We start from the raw sequence: 16,437 nt of genomic DNA, 5'->3' as shown, positions 1-16,437 counted from the left end.
CCCAGGCACCCCGATAATTCTTTTGAGTATTAACTGATGCAAACACATTTCCTCTTATACTGTCACGGAAGCCAGGACATATGCACTCAAGGCAGGAGCCTTCTGCTGAGATTCAACAGTACTCTCACTAGATGCCAAGCTGATGGTTATCTGAGCAAAAAAAGGAAACTGCTCTGCCAGTGTTCCCTCAATGACCAATACACCAAATTCAAAGAACACTTTCTTCACTAGTGGAAGGAATATAAAAATTGATAACATATTGAACATTTTCAATATCCAGCTCTCTGCCAGCTACCAAAGTAGCTGGGACTGGCACTTTCCCAGTGAAAATCCCTAAGAGCTTGCTCTCTTTCTTTCTCTCTCTCTCTCTCTCTGTTCCAGATCACTATCAGTACTTTTAGTTGCTACTCTTCTCTTGAACAAGAAAAGTTGCAATAAAATCTGCTTTTTTTTTTTCTTAGCTTCAACAAAAACCATAGTTTTTTCATCACCTATGTTTTACAGAATTTCTACAGGTTTGTCTCCTTTGGAGTATTAATCAACTTAGAGAATAGTCTGCTGATCACCTCTGGGTGCTCCACCCAATTTGTCCAGCAGCCACAGATAATCCAACTTTTAAAACTTTGAAGCCAAACTTTGAATTTCCTCTGTAAAAAAATGCACTGAGCATAAGGGTTTGCTGTTCCTTTAATGGCAATCCTAGGCATATTAGCTTCTTCCTTTTATGGTCCAAAATCCAAATCCAGTTTGCAAGACAGCTTTATCTAAAATTAAATATTTGAGTTATCTGAGACAAATTTTTTCTTTATCTATGTTATCCATTAGTCTCCCAGGAGTAGCACATAATACATCATAGTCTTATAGTGTCTGAATGAGGAAGGAAGGAGATAAAGTTCTTGTTTGGGCATTCTGCTAGGCAACTGATACAGTTCTTTGGTTTTATCTTTATACATTTGTAGAAAGGGAGATTATTATTTTCACTTTACATGCAATGAAACAGAAGCTCAGATAGGTTAGAAAATTTATCTTACAAGTGGTAGAGGCAGGGATCCAACTAAGCTCTGTCTGATTTCAAAGTTCGCATTCCTTTCATTACACTGAGTCCTCTGTTTATTGTGTAGAGTTTTCTGGCACTTCATTGGCTTCTACTAATATTTGTTGACTAGATGAGGAGACGAATGAATGGATGATTGAAAGAAACCATCTGAGGCTTTGTGGACAATGCTAGTCTGAGAAATAGAAATGCTAATAGGAGTCTTTATAAAATTGTTCTGCATTTCTAAGTGGTCCCATCTCTTCTACCAAAGAGAGGCTCTTCTGCCCTTCCCAAGAGTGAAAAGAGAACCACTGTGTTCCAGTATACCTACAATTAGGACAGACGTCACCCCAAATTGGAAGGTAGGTGAAGTGAGACTTACTGCTCTTCCATCTGCACTTGGTGGCTACTGCTTATTGCTTAGCACTATCCATGTAGTCACTCACAGACCTGAGTCTGGGCCAACCTCCAGAATTAACTCCAAGTCACAGAGTCCTGCAGTCTCAGCTACCAGTGGAGTTATGAGGAGTAAAGCTTAGAGGAGAATTTGCATGAGAAAGTTTAGTTTATAGAATTTGGAACCAAAAAGACTGGGTTCAAGAAAACATATGTCCTCTACTTATTAGTTCTGTCACTTTGTGTAAGCCACTTAACCACTCAGTCCAAAACTTTGGGACATAGACATTTCCTCACATGGTTGGTATGAAGATTAATGAGGTAGATAAAAGGTGAGGCTCACAGAATATACCCGTTAAGATATAGCTACTCTTTATAGCTTTTAGATGAATTTTTGGTAACTCTAAGACTTGTACTTTTCCAACCAAAAACAAAGAAAATTTGTAGGGCTTTGTGATTTTATTTACATCAGAAACCCTACAAAAGTCAAAAATCTATAGTTACATAATTTATAATCACTTGTGTTAAAGAGAAAAAATGTGTATTTGAAACTATTCTAGAACTTGGGCTTACCTTACCTACTTTGGATTATCAACTTGATTTGCTCCTCTTTGGAGATTTTCTATTCTGAAACATACAGCAGATGTCTGTTTTGTGGACACTGGGTCCTACTGGGAATAGGACAATGTCCAATGTGTGTATATCCTCCTTCTCTACCACCAACTTGGAAACAAAGGGGAAGTTCCCATGCAAGTGTTGGGAGTGAATACCGTGAGTCTTTCATGTTTCTGCAAAATTTACAAGCAGAACTACTTGCTCTTTCATTCTAGTTTACCTTTTCACATATTTTTGTAGAGTGAAAGGCTTAAAATTAGCCTCTCCTTGCAGAGCCAAGTATTGTCCAGTATAAGAAAGGTGAGGCAAACATTGGCAGATTTGTTCCCAGCTCATTAACAGATGCAGATTCTCTAAGCTCAGGATTCCACTGTATGCTCTGTACCTACCTGAGCCCCTTCTGCCTCAATACCATGGGACTTGGAGAGCAAGGAAAACCAACTCTTGCTGCTTGCTGTTGCTTAACACAGTCTGTTGTCTCTGGTACAGGATTCTCTTGTCTTCTACCAGCATGAAAGTGTGACAGACTAACTTGTCAGCTTGAGAGTAGATACAAATTCACATCCTTTATAGTTCTTGACAAAAAAGCACGTGAAAACACAGAAATGTGGTGTTGTCAGCCCAGAGGACTCAGAAATCTCTTCTGATTGGGAAGTGCAGATGGCTGAGGGAGATTGTCCCAGGAGAGGTAATACCTGATGTAAGTCTTGAAAGATGAGCAGAAGCTAGCTGAGTGAAGAAGCCTAAGAGAGGGATGAATTCCAGGCAAAAGAAATGAGATACAGGTGTGCACATATTCGTGGGAAATTGGAATGTTAGAGCTCAGATTGCAAGGGGTTGGGCCTGGCAGGAGGATCTAAAAAGCAGTTTGGGAATATATTGAGAAAAATATATTCTAGATTTTCTGCTCTACTAACAGTTTCATGTGCATGGTATTATTTTACTACGATAGCAACTTTCTTGGGTAGGTATTACTAGCCTTTATAAAGAAATTAACACTGAGAGTTTGAATAACTTCTATAAGATTAAAAAGCTAATAAATACTAGAACAACAATGCAAAACCAATGTTCTTTCCATACCATCTTCAATCACTCAGTGAGGATTTTGAAATTTTTATTCTGTGGGTAACATCAGGAACCATCTGTCTTTTTAACTGTTGTTGTTGTTATTTTCTTTTTTCCTTAATTCCAAGATGTCCTGATTAAGTCCATGGTAGATGGACAGTTTGGAAGCAGCATGAGGTATTGGATAAGGATAGTCCCAACCAATTTGACCATAAAGTATATTATATATATATATATTATATATATATATATATATATATATATATATATATACACAATGTATTATTGAATTAAAAAAAAGAGGATAGTCTGGCAAGCAAAAGAATCATTGTGAGATAATTATATTGTGATCCATCTGAGCATTAAAGAAAATTTTTTTAAGTTTGTTTATTTATTTTCAGAGAGAGAGGCAGTGCAAACAGGGGAGGGGCAGAGAGAGAGGGAAACAGAAAATCCCCAAGTACCCTCTGCTCTGTTAGTGCAGGGCCCCATGTGGGGCTTGAACTCACGGACCATGAGACCATGACCTGAGCCAAAATCAAGAGTTGGACACTTAACCAACTGAGCCACCGAGGCTTCCCCATCTGAGCATTTTTAAGAAGCCTGAATTGGGTCATGAAAATCAGGATGGAGAAGAGAGAATAATTCTTGGAGTTTGGAAGTATAGTATATCACAAAGATGAAGTGATTAAAAAGAAAAGCTCAAAGGTCTGTAACTTGGATGACTAGATGATTTCAGTGAACTGAAATACGTGATTCTGATGGAGGAACTTTGAGGGACAACATTAAGAATTACGTTTATAAAATAAATAAGATGGCAGAGTGAATTACTGACAGTGAAATTTCAGACAGTTTTTGCTTTGTTGAAGATAAATTTCGAAATAAGATATATTTAGTCTTTCGTGGAGTTAACAAATTATTTTTTTTCCATTGGTAATTGCAACCTAATAATTAAAATTTAAAAATTTTACAGATATGAGATAACATTTAGCAGAAATGTTTTCCGGTAAGAAATATGAACACACACAAAAAGATACATAAGGATAAAAATGCTAATTTACCCCCTCTACCTTTTTCTGTACTTCATTTAAAGTCTTATTAGTAATATTATTTCAGATTTTTACTGAAATAACAATTCCCCTTCCAGAATAAACACATTTTAGCTCAAAACAATTGGCCTATTTCTCCTTTTTCTGTACCCTCTAATCAGCTCTCTCTAAAAGTCAGTCCAAAAATTGAGTCCTTGAAAAGATTTGGAGATGGGTGGCTCACGCCCAGAAAAAAGACCAAAGTGTCTCTAACTTTGGTGATTGATTTTACTTATTCTTCACACTAGTTTGTAAAAAGAAAGCCTGAATGACTCATCCCACCTGTAGATTTAAAGGCATTTCTTCTATTACTTAAAAAGATGTAGCTTTCTTTTTGAAAATGAAAAAAATTGTTTCTTTTGCAAAGCTTTTTCTGGCTTTTTCTGTTAACTAGCTGATTTCAACACCACCACCAATGCCAGGGTTATTTTCCTCACTTAATGATGGGGACAACCGGCTGAATGTAAACCAATGGTCATTCATCCAGGTGTGTTGCCTAATAACCAATTCGTTCTTAAGGTTTTCATGTGGAAGCACACACATGTACAAGCCAAAGAGGAAGAGGGTAATAATAGTGAAATGGGAGCAGTTACATGATGAAAATAAACACTTGAAGGGGTGATTCTTTATTTATTATCCTGCAAATGCAAATTACCTTTCTAATTCCTGTACATAAATATTCTTAACAGCAGCCAATTTAAATGTTTGAATATGAAAGTTGGGGTATTTCTTTTTACAAGTTTTAAATTAGCAATTGAAATATCTCCATTTGAATTTGAAAAACAGTATTTTGAAATGTTGCTTTCAAACCATGGGAGGCTCCCACCAGGGCCAAGATCAAGTCCAACCAATGACTTTTACTTACTTTTGGTAGATAAGTTATCTAAAATTTCTTTGAAGAGAGAAAAGTGAAAACAATAAATATGGTCAGCAATTGAAAAAATGTACATTTTTTAATATGTTCTGCTACTTTTTTTCCCCTAAAGTTTATTTACTTGTTTTGAGAGAGAGCACGAGCAGGGGAGGGGCAGAGAGAGAATCCCAAGGAGGCTCCACACAGTGCAGATCCAAATGTGGAGACTGAACCCATGAACCATGAGATCATGACCTGAGCTGAAATCAAGAGTGAGATGCTTAACTGACTAAACCACCCAGGCGCCCTTTCTTGCATTTGATTTTTGACATCTATCTGGTCATTTAAAATTTTTTCTTTACTTTTTATGTTCAAATATTATCACAAGGATATTGGTGGCCTAAGTCAACCAACGGTTATAGGAGTCCAAGGCACTAACATTGCTAGAAATCAGACATTTTCTAAAACTGTGATAAAATGTCACTACTGCCGGCTACACGTGGAGATTTACTTCACTGTGGCTTTCAGGTTTGCAGAGCTTCCCCACAGGGATGATGTTTTTATTCATTTAGTTTTTCTTTTCTTGTATCATACTTTTAGGGAGTATAGCGGAATTTATCACTTATGTTGTACACCTGAAACTAATGTAACATTGTGTGTCAACGATACTGAAATTTAAAAAATTTTTAAAGGATTTTGTGTTGTCTTCCAAATGCTTAAGAGCACACGAGGATGAGAAGATACTGACCAAAAGGAGCAAGTAAACTGTGCAGAGCCCCAACAAGTTGGAAGGAACATCAGCACATTAGTTACCAGTATGTCAAAGTGGCAAGGATGTCAGGTCATTTTTAATCCCCTTCCATTACCTATCAGTTTCTTCCTAAGCCCGTGTATCTCTCCTTTTTATAGATCAAAGAGAACAAGACATTTTCTTTAAGTTCTTTGATTCCAGAAAGATATTTTGGGTCAAGAATTTGACCCTTTTGTGGCAAAATCTTTCTAATGTTTATTTGAAAATAAGTTATAAATACACAACAAAGTGCATAAATACAGAGGCTAATATGTTAGCAAATATACATGTAACCCTTAAATTAGTTGTTAATATTTTGACATATTTGCTTCAGATTTCTTTTTGAGAAATTAAATGTTGACAACACATGTTCTCCTTTGTTGTGCCTCACAAGTTTATTACTACCTTGATATTATCACAGTTCCTGTCTTTGAATGTTCTTGAACTACGACCATAAATATTTGTCTTTATAAACAAGATAAGAAATTATTTTTTGAATCAAGAATTTAAAAAATGGTATTACACTGCTTCTTTCAACAATTTGACTTTTAAGACCAAAATTACTTTTAGAGAGCTACTGATGGTAATACAATGAGAATCATTTATTATATTTTAACTACTGCATAGTTTTCCACTGTAAAAAAAGTTTCTTCTGTACCCCATAGAAAGACAAATGGGATTTATCAATTTTTTTTGGCTATTATTAGCAGTGTTGCTATGAATATCCCAGTAAATACTTTCTTTGTGAGGATTTTCCTAAATGCAGATACATTGTAGCAGAATTGCTAGTCATACGGTATGCACATACTAACTTTAATAAATATAACCAAATAATTCTCCAAAGGGTTTATACCAACTTCCATTTCCATCATCAGGGTATGAGAATCTGTTCCTTCACATACTTACAGATACTTGTTATTAGACGTATTTTTTGTCTGTTCTGACTGATGTGGAATAGAATTTCAATGTGCATCTGAACACTTAAAATTTTTTTCATTGGCTATTTGGCTCTTCTTTATTACGAATTGTATTTTTACAAACTTTGATCATTCTCTTTAGATTGCTTGCTTTTCATTATTCTATTTCTTTAAAAAATACTTTAATATTAATTCTTTGACAGTTATATTTTTAAACATCTTGTTCCAGTCAAGAGCTTGCTTTTTTATTTTGTGTATGGTATTGCTTGTCATATAGACATTTAAAATTTTATTGAGATAGGTTTATTGATCTTTTTATGATTTGAGATTTTTTAAAAATGGAGACATAATTGACATAAAACTGTGTTAGTTTAAGGTGTACAGCATGTTGACTTGATACATGTATATATTACAATATGATTACCACCATGGTGTTAACTAATACCTTCATTACCTCACATAGTTATTATTTCCTTTTTGTAGTGAAAACATTTAAGATCTAGTCTTTTACTAACTTTAAAGTATATAACACAGTATTGGTAACTATAATCGCAATACTGTACATTAGATCTCAAGAATTCACTCATAACTGTAAGTTTGTATTCTTGGGCCAACACCTCCCCAATTCCTCCACATCTCAGCCCCTGGTAACCACCATTATACTCTCTATTTCTATAAATTTGGCTTTTTTTAGATTTCATATGTAAGTGAGATCATTCAGTATTTTTCTTTCTTTGTCTGACTTGTTTTACTTAGGATAGTGCCCTTAAGGTTTATCCATGTTGTTGCAAATAGCAGGATTTCTTTCTTTCTCATGGTTGAATAATACTTATATATATACATATACACATATATACACCTATATAAGTATAATATTTTTTCTATACATTCATCCATTGATGAATACTCAGGTTGTTTCCATATTTTGGCTATTATCAGTAATGCTGAAGTAAACATGGGAATGCATATATCTTTCTGTTAATCCTGTTTTCACTTCCTTTGGGTATATAACTAAAGGTGGGATTGCTGAATCATATGATCATTCTATTTTTAATTTTTTGAGGAACCTCCATACTGTTTTATATGGTGGCTGAACCAATTTACATTCCCCAAATTCAACAGCACATACACCATGGTTAAGTGGGATTTATCCCTGTGATGCAACATATGCAAATCAATAAATGTGGTACACCACATTAATTGAAAGATAAAGACCAAACGACAATCTCAATAGATGTAGAAAAAAACATTGGACAAAATATGACATCCTTTCGTTATGAAAACCTTCAAGAAGTTGGGTATAAAAGGAATGTAATTCCTTATATCACATACCCACAGCTATATCATAAAGGACTTATATACCCACAGCTATATCATACTCAATGGTGAAAGGTTGAAAGCTATTCCTCTAAGATCGGGAATAAGACAAGAGTGTCCACTATCACCACTCATATTTAACATAGTCCTGAAAGTCCTAGCTACAGCAATCAGACAAGATAATGAAATAAAAAGGCATCAAAATCACAAAGAAAGAAATAAAAGTGTGTTTATTTGCAGATGATATGATCTATGTAGGAAATCCTAAAGGTCAACTGAAAACTGTTGTAACTAATTAACAAATTCAGTAAATTCTGAGTCTTATTTTTAAAATTCCTAATTTTAATTCTTAAAAATAATCTCTTATATTTCCCTTCTTGGTTTTGAATATTCTATTCTTTTAACTTATTTCTGTAAATGGTATAAAATAGGACTCTAATTTTTTTCTCATAAATCTCATTGAATTCTCGTGCTATTTCATTTATAAAATTCTTATATGTATTATATATATTTAACATGTATAATATGTATAGATATTTCTGTCAGCTGTCTATTCTGATCTATTTGTCTACCTTGCATCAATACTCACTAATTTAGTACTTTATAATATTTCTTGATTTTCAATAGTACACATTATTTTCTTGTACTTTTTCTACTCAGAATTGTCCAGATCATTCAAGATGCTTAAACCATCCCATATCAAATTTAGGATTATCTTGTATTCTACAAAAAATATGTGATTAAAATTATAGATAAATTCAGTGAACATTTCTATCATCACAGTATTGAGTCTTACCATTTATAAACATTATATATCTCTCATCTATATTTATTTTGGTCTTTTTTAAAAATATTCCAATACATTTTCAGATGGCATATCTACATTAAAGGATTTGTTTCAGTTATCCTTGGTTAGATTTATTTCATATATGTGCTATATATGACTTAAAAGACTATATTATCTGATTGTTAGTTTATAGGAATGTATTTTTTACATTGACCTGGTATATAAAAATGTTACTGAATACTTCTTTTAATTGAAATAGTTTGACTTATATTCTTTTCTGAGCTAATTTTGGATGTTTTCAATAGTCTTATGTCTTCATTGAGCTTCTATAGCTCTTATTTCACTAGTTTTCAGAGAGAATGTTCACTTTATAAAGAATTATTTGCATTTTTTTATCTACTTCATATGCATATTTTTATGGTTTATATTCTTCATTTTCCTTTTTTTTTTTTTTTTTGGCATGTCCCTTCCCATTTCCTTGCTGGTTCCTTTCTTGTTCATACTCATGTTAAAATGTCACCCATTCTTTATTATTATTATTATATTAATTTTTTAAAATGTTTATTTTTGAGAAAGAGAAAGCTCATGCATGTAAGCAGGGGAGGAGCAAAGGGAGACAGAGGATGCAAAGTGGGCTCCACACTGATAGCAGAGCCCAAGGTAGGGCTCTAACTCATGAACCATGAGATCATGGCCTGAGCCAAAGTCAGATGCTTAATCAACTGAGCAACCTAGGCTCCCAAATGGCACCCATTCTTTTTTTTTTCAAATTTCTTTTTTTAAAATGTTATTTAAATCCAAGGTAGTTAACATATAGTGTAATAATGATTTCAGGAGTAGAATTTAGTGATTCATCACTTACATATAACACCCAGTGCTCATCCCCAAAAGTGCCCTCCTTAATGTCCATCATCCCACCCAACACCTCTCCAGCAACCTTCAGTTTGTTCTCTGTATTTAAGAGACTCTTAAGGTTCTCCTTCCACTGTTTTTATCTTTTTTCCTTCCCTTCCCCTATATTCATCTGTTTTGTTTCTTAAATTCCACATATGAGTGAAATCATATGATATTTTTCTTTCTCTGACTGAATTATTTTGCTTAGCATAATACATTCTAGTTCCATTCACGTTGTTGCAAATGGCAAGATTTCATTCTTTTTGATCACCGAGTAGTATTCCATTGTATATATAGGTCACATCTTCTTTGTCCATTCATCAGTCAATGGACATTTGGGATCTTTCCATAATTTGGCTATTGTTGATAGTGCTGCTATAAACATTGAGGTACATATGCCCCTTCAAATCATCATTTTTGTATCCTTTGGATAAATACTTAGTAGTGCAATTGCTGGGTTATAGGGTAGCTCTATTTTTAATTTTTTGAGGAACCTCTGTACTGTTCTCCAGAGTGGCTGCACAAGTTTGCATTCCTACCAACAATGCAAAAGTGTTCTTTATCTGCATCCTCACCAACACCTATAGTTTCTGGTGTTGTTAATTTTAGCCATTCTGACAGGTGTGAGGTGGTATCTCATAGTGGTTTTGATCTGTATTTCCCTCATGATGAGTAATGTTGAACATTTTTTCATGTGTTAGCCATCTGGATTTCTTCTTTTGAAAAGTGTCTGCTCATGTCTTTTGTTCATTTCTTCATTGGATTACTTGTTTTTTGAGTGCTGAGTTTGATAAGTTCTGTATAGATTTTGGATACTGACACTTTATCTTATATGTCATTTGCAAATATCTTCTTCCATTCCATCAGTTGCCTTTTAGTTTTGTTGACTGTTTCCTTTTCTTTGCAGAAGGTTTTTATCTTGATGAGGTCCCAAAAGTTCATTTTTGCTTTTGTTTCCCTTCAGAGACATGTCTACTAAGCAGTTACTGTGGCCGAGACCAGAGAGGTTGTTGCCTGTTTTCTTCTCTAGGATTTTGATGGTTTCTTGTCTTATATTTAGGTCTTTCATCCATTTTGAGTTTATTTTTGTGAATGGTGTAAGAAAGTGGTCCAGTTTCATTCTTCTGCTGTCCAGTTGTCCAGTTTTCCCAACACCTGTTCCTGAAGAAACTGTCTTTTTTCCATTGGATTTTCTTTCTTGCTTTGTCAAGGATTAGTTGGCCATAAATTTGTGGGTCCATTTTTGGGTTCTTTATTCTGTCCCATTGATCTTTGTGTCTGTTTTTGTGCCAATACCATACTGTCTTGATGATTACAGCTTTTTAATACAGCTTGAAGTCTGGAATTGTGATGCCTCCAGCTTTGGTTTTCTTTTTCAATATTACTTTGGCTATTTGGGGTCTTTTCTGGTTCCACACAAATTTCAGAATTGCTTGTTCCAGCTCTGTGAAGAATGCAGGTAAGGATTGCTTTGGGTAGTATTTGAATACTTTTATGGTTATTACTATCTTATAGGTATATCTGCACTCTCAAAGTTCAGGTGCTGTTTCTGGTTAATTCTGGTGAATTCTTGTATTTTAAGAGTTCTTTATAAGGAATTTTTGCATTTTAACAACATCTGTTCCTCCAATCCATGAGCATGCTTTTCCATTTCTTTGTGTCTTCTTCAATTTCTTTCATAAGTTTTCTATGATTTTTAGCATTCAGATCTTTTACATCTTTGGTCAGGTTTTTTCCTAGGTATTTTATGGTTTTCAGTGCAATTATAACTGGTATTGATTCCTTTATTTCTTTTTCTGCACCTTCATTATTGGTGTATGAAAATGCAACAGATTTTTGTACATTGATTTTATATCTTGTGACTCTGCTGAATTCATGTCACCCCACTCTTAATAGATCAGTTATCTGTTGAAGGATAGTGTAAAGAGGTGCTAAAGGATTGGGGTAAGCCAACATGCTTAAATTTTATTTGAATACTTTTTTCTTATTTTTTTAATATGAAACTTATTGTCAAATTGGTTTCCATACAACACCCAGTGCTCATCCCAACAGGTGTCCTCTTCAATACCCATCACCCACCCTCTCCTCCCTCTCACCCCCCATCAACCCTCAGATTGTTCTAGTTTTCAAGAGTATCTTATGGTTTGGCTCTCTCCCTCTCTAACTTTTTTTTTCCTTCCCCTCCCCCATGGTCTTCTGTTAAGTTTCTCAGGATCCACATAAGAGTGAAAACATATGGTATCTATCTTTCTCTGTGTGACTTATTTCACTTAGCATAACACTCTCCAGTTCCATCCACATTGCTACAAAAGGCCAACCAGGCAATTAGAGAAGAAATTAAAAAATATATGGAAACAAATGAAAATGAAAATACAACAATCCAAACACTTTGGGATGCAGCGAAGGCAGTCCTGAGAGGAAAATACATTGCAATACAGGCCTATCTCAAGAAACAAGAAAAATCCCAAATTCAAAATCTAACAGCACGCCTAAAGGAAATAGAAGCAGAGCAGCAAAGACACCCCAAACCCAGCAGAACAAGAGAAATAATAAAGATAAGAGCAGAAATAAACAATATAGAATTATTTGAATACTTTTGTGGATATTACTATCTTATAGGTATATCTATACTCTCAAAGTACAGGTATTATTTCTGGCCAGTAGTGAATTCTTGTATTTTAAGAGTTCTTTATAAGGAAGTTTTGCATTTATTTCTAAAATCATCAGCCAAAGAACTGTTTGCACTTTTTATTCTCAATCTTTCCACATTGAAATATACTTTTTGCAAAGATGGCATATCTATATATATATATTTCCTGTTTCTGCCATTTTGGGAGTCAAATGGGACTCAACAATACATTTTCAAGATTCCTATGCTTCCAAATTTTGACTTTCCAAACAAGAGACAATTGGTCCAGTCCCTCAGAATGTTTAACTTATTTTCAGAGGACTGTGTACCTGACCAAGACCTACAGAGGTTAAATTTTCCTTGTTGCTTTCTCTTCAGTCTTCACTGCTATCAGCAGCTTTTCTGCATAGCTTTGATTTTGCTAATTTCTTACTTTTTTGTAAGTTAGCTTTTCTTTCTGATTTTTGTTCTGGCCATTTTAATTGATATTTAGTGGGGCTACTGTGATGCCAATTTCATTAATACATAGCCTTGAACTGGAAATGAAGAATATTTCCACTAAGAAATTATGAAGTAATTATAGAGTTAATATTATATATATGACCTAAGTTGATACTTTAAGAGGAATATCTTCTATTTTAGTATTATTAAATACTAAAATTTGCTTCATTTTTCAGAAGTAATGAAGCCTCTATTTTGATGGTGAAATATTTTTGGGGGGGGAGTCTAATGTAAATGCATGGTCATTTCCTCATCTACAAGTGTATGATACTCATGCCTCCACACATATAACCTAACTTTTATAAGTTTGAAATATATGAATATTAAGAAGTTTGGAGATAACATGTTAATCTAGTGAAGAGAAAAAAAGTCCTTATATTGTATACCTGTAATCATTTTCAAAAATTTCTATTTGTTGAGAGTTTCTCTGATAGGAGACATTTGCTCTTTACTTACGTTAATTTTAAAAGCCTTCAAAAGGTTCAAAATTTTATAAATTTAGCAACATTTTCATTGACTGGCTTAAGTAAATAAGCTATTGTGATAATTTCTATAGACTTAAACTTTAATTTTTTATTTAAACCTTATGTTGAAAATGATCTTACAGGAAGTTCTTCCTGCCCATGGGTCCTGTCCCCATGCTTCAATAAAATCACCTTTTTGAACCAAAAAACAAACAAAAAAAAAATTAAAAAATTAAAAAAGCCTTACAGTCATCTTAACTCAGGGGCAGATTGGGACTGATCTAAATTTGACTCAACTATTCAGTATAGTTGATGAACCAGAAAAATCTATTACAATTTCCTTGATAGTACTTTTATTATCCCTATGCCTATATGGAGCCTTCTTTATTTATAGATAGGAGGGACACAGTGAGATGACATATTATTCAATAATCTGTGTAGCCATTATATTTATTATGATCTTTTACATTAGTCCCTCAAATTACAGGAAAAATAGGCACTCTTATTAACAAGTCTAGAGGTGATTATATATCCTATTTCTTTCTCCTACACGCCCTCTTCTCATGTATGCATACAACCTAACTCTACCGGTAGACACTGTCCATGTATTTTATTTATTTATTTATTTATTTATTTATTTATTTATTTATTTAATGTTTATTTATTTTTCAGAGGGAAAAGGAGAGAGAGACAGACAGAGAAAGCAGAAGCTGGGGAGGGGCAGAAAGAGAGGAAGACAGAGGATCCTAAGTGGGTTCCGTGCTGTCAGCACAGAACCTGATATGGGACTTGAACTCATGAGCTGCGAGATTATGACTTGAGCTGAAGTCAGGTGCTTAACCAACTGAGTCAATCAGGTGCCCCTATCCATGTATTTCAATGTCCAGTTTCGAAACTTATCACCAGTTTCCTCTATCAGCACAAAGTCTTAAAATGTTTTTGTTCTGTATTGTTTTCCATCCCTCCTATAGAAGCATTCTTGATTTTACTCACTTGCCCATTTTCCAGAATTTCTACTATATCCTGCTCTCTTCTATTTGTTTTCAAGCATACAGATCTTTTAGTATGCTTCTTTTTTTAATGAGTTTTTATTTAAATTCCAGTTAGTTAACATAGTGTAATATTAGTTTCAGATGTACAATTTACTGATTCAACACTTGCATACAGCACCTGGTACTCATCACAACAAGTGTACCCCTTAATCCCCATGACCTGTTTCACTCATCCCCCCACCTCCTCACCACTGGTAACCATCAGTGTGTTCTTTACAATTAAGAGTCTATTTCTTGGTTTGCCTGGTTTTCCACTCCCCACCCCACCATGATCGTAAGTTTTGCTTCATTTTTGTTTTATGTGAAAGCTCGAGTATTATGCAGCCCTGAATGAAATTGCTGGGTTGGGGGAAAAATTCAAGTGTGGTGTGAGATAGGACCCGGATCCTCCTGTAGCCCTAGGCACGTGACATCCTTAGATATTACGGGGACCTCAAAACATTTGTAACCTTGAAAGTCCTTGGGCTCCCTAGTCTCTTTTACCATGAATAAAATTCAGTGTTTCCTTCCATACAGATATATCCTTACCTGGAAGCCAGCCCCACCAGGAGATCATAGTGATAGCCTACAATTCTCGCAACATTTACTAGGTGTCAAGAACTCATACTAAGTGCTTTTTATGCATTTTCTCATTAGGGGAACACAATGAAATCTATAACATAAGTGAACATTTTATTTTCATTTTGCCAGTTAAGTAACTAGAGCTTAAAGAAGTGAAATAACGTGTATAGTAAACAATAGATTTTAAATATCTAACCATTTCAGTCAGCCCAAAAAGTACATTTAACCACTATACTATTTTGCTTTAATATGAGGGGAAAATGCTAAAGGCAAGGTCAAGAAGAGTTCTTTTTTCTCAGTGCTCATGAAAACATACCTCAAGCATGTTACTGATTATTAAGAAGAAGTATCTGTTATAATAATTTAAAAGAACACATGTTCTTACATCATTATTATCTGTTGAATGTGTTTACATCGTCTACTGTACTCAGTGTGCTATCACCCATTGCTATTGTTAGCAGGTAGCAGCAGATTGTTGATGATTCAAATAAGCACTTGGCAGGAAATGAGGGAATGCACAACATAAACCATCACAGATGCTGTAATTGTGAGTAAAATTTTAAAAACAGAACATCCATTTTAATTTTTTTCTGACTCAATTACTATTGAACAAATATGTAAAAGTTGTATCACTGACTGTACAGTGAGTGAGATCAAATTCCCATGTTTCCAGCTGTTTGTTCCTTTTTAGCACTTTCTGATCCCTATTTTTTATTAATTTACCTGCCCTACTCATAATTATTGATAACATTGTCATATCTCAAGTTACTGCTTCCTTTTTGCTATTTCTGATCTGTTTTGCTTTACTTCAATACTTATATGTATGAATAGGCTGACACTGCCATCTTTAAGCAGCTGCCTTTTTGTCCTTTTTATCTTCATTACTTTTCAGTTAAAATTCACAGAAATACAGAGAATGCAATAATAATTTGGAAAATACAGTGAAACATGGAAATGTGGAGAATTGCTTTTAAAAAAATTTTAATGTTTATTTATTTTTGACAGAGAGAGAGAGAGAGAGAGAGACAGAGAGACAGAGCATGAGCAGGGGAGGGGCAGAGAGAGAGGGAGACACAGAATCCAAAGCAGGCTCTAGGCTCTAAGCTATCAGCACAGTGCCGGACGTGGGGCTCGGACTCACAGATCACGAGATCATGACCTGAGTCGAAGTCAGACACTCAACCGACTGAGCCATCCAGGCGCCCTGGAGAATTATGTTTTATACTCCACTTTATTCCAATAGATTTAAAATGATTTTCAGAAATGCATGAAGAATAACAACAACAATAGCAAAACAACAACAGAGTCAGGAGACACTATGGAAAATACAATAGTGAGAGGAAAAAAAGAAAACAGGAGAGGGAAAGCAAAAAACATAGAAGATAAAATAGAAATATCTAACATATATTTAATTGAAGTCCAAGAGGTGTAGAAGAAAAAGTATGGGGAAGAGACAATATTTAAAAAGTTAA

General features: G+C 34.4%; 1 long non-coding RNA gene across 1 annotated transcript in view; it reads left to right on the top strand.

Moving 5' to 3' along the window:
• The first annotated feature begins 1,163 nt into the window (after positions 1-1,163).
• Positions 1,164-16,437, top strand: part of LOC123379306 — a 56,964-nt gene continuing 41,690 nt past the window's right edge. Inside the window, exon 1 of the long non-coding RNA XR_006583609.1 lies at positions 1,164-1,398. This is a non-coding gene — a long non-coding RNA (uncharacterized LOC123379306). The remainder of the gene's footprint in view (positions 1,399-16,437) is intronic.

The sequence above is a fragment of the Felis catus genome, chromosome A1, assembly GCF_018350175.1.
Source record: "Felis catus isolate Fca126 chromosome A1, F.catus_Fca126_mat1.0, whole genome shotgun sequence".
Taxonomy (NCBI): domain Eukaryota; kingdom Metazoa; phylum Chordata; class Mammalia; order Carnivora; family Felidae; genus Felis; species Felis catus.
This window is presented reverse-complemented; position numbering and strand designations above follow the sequence as displayed.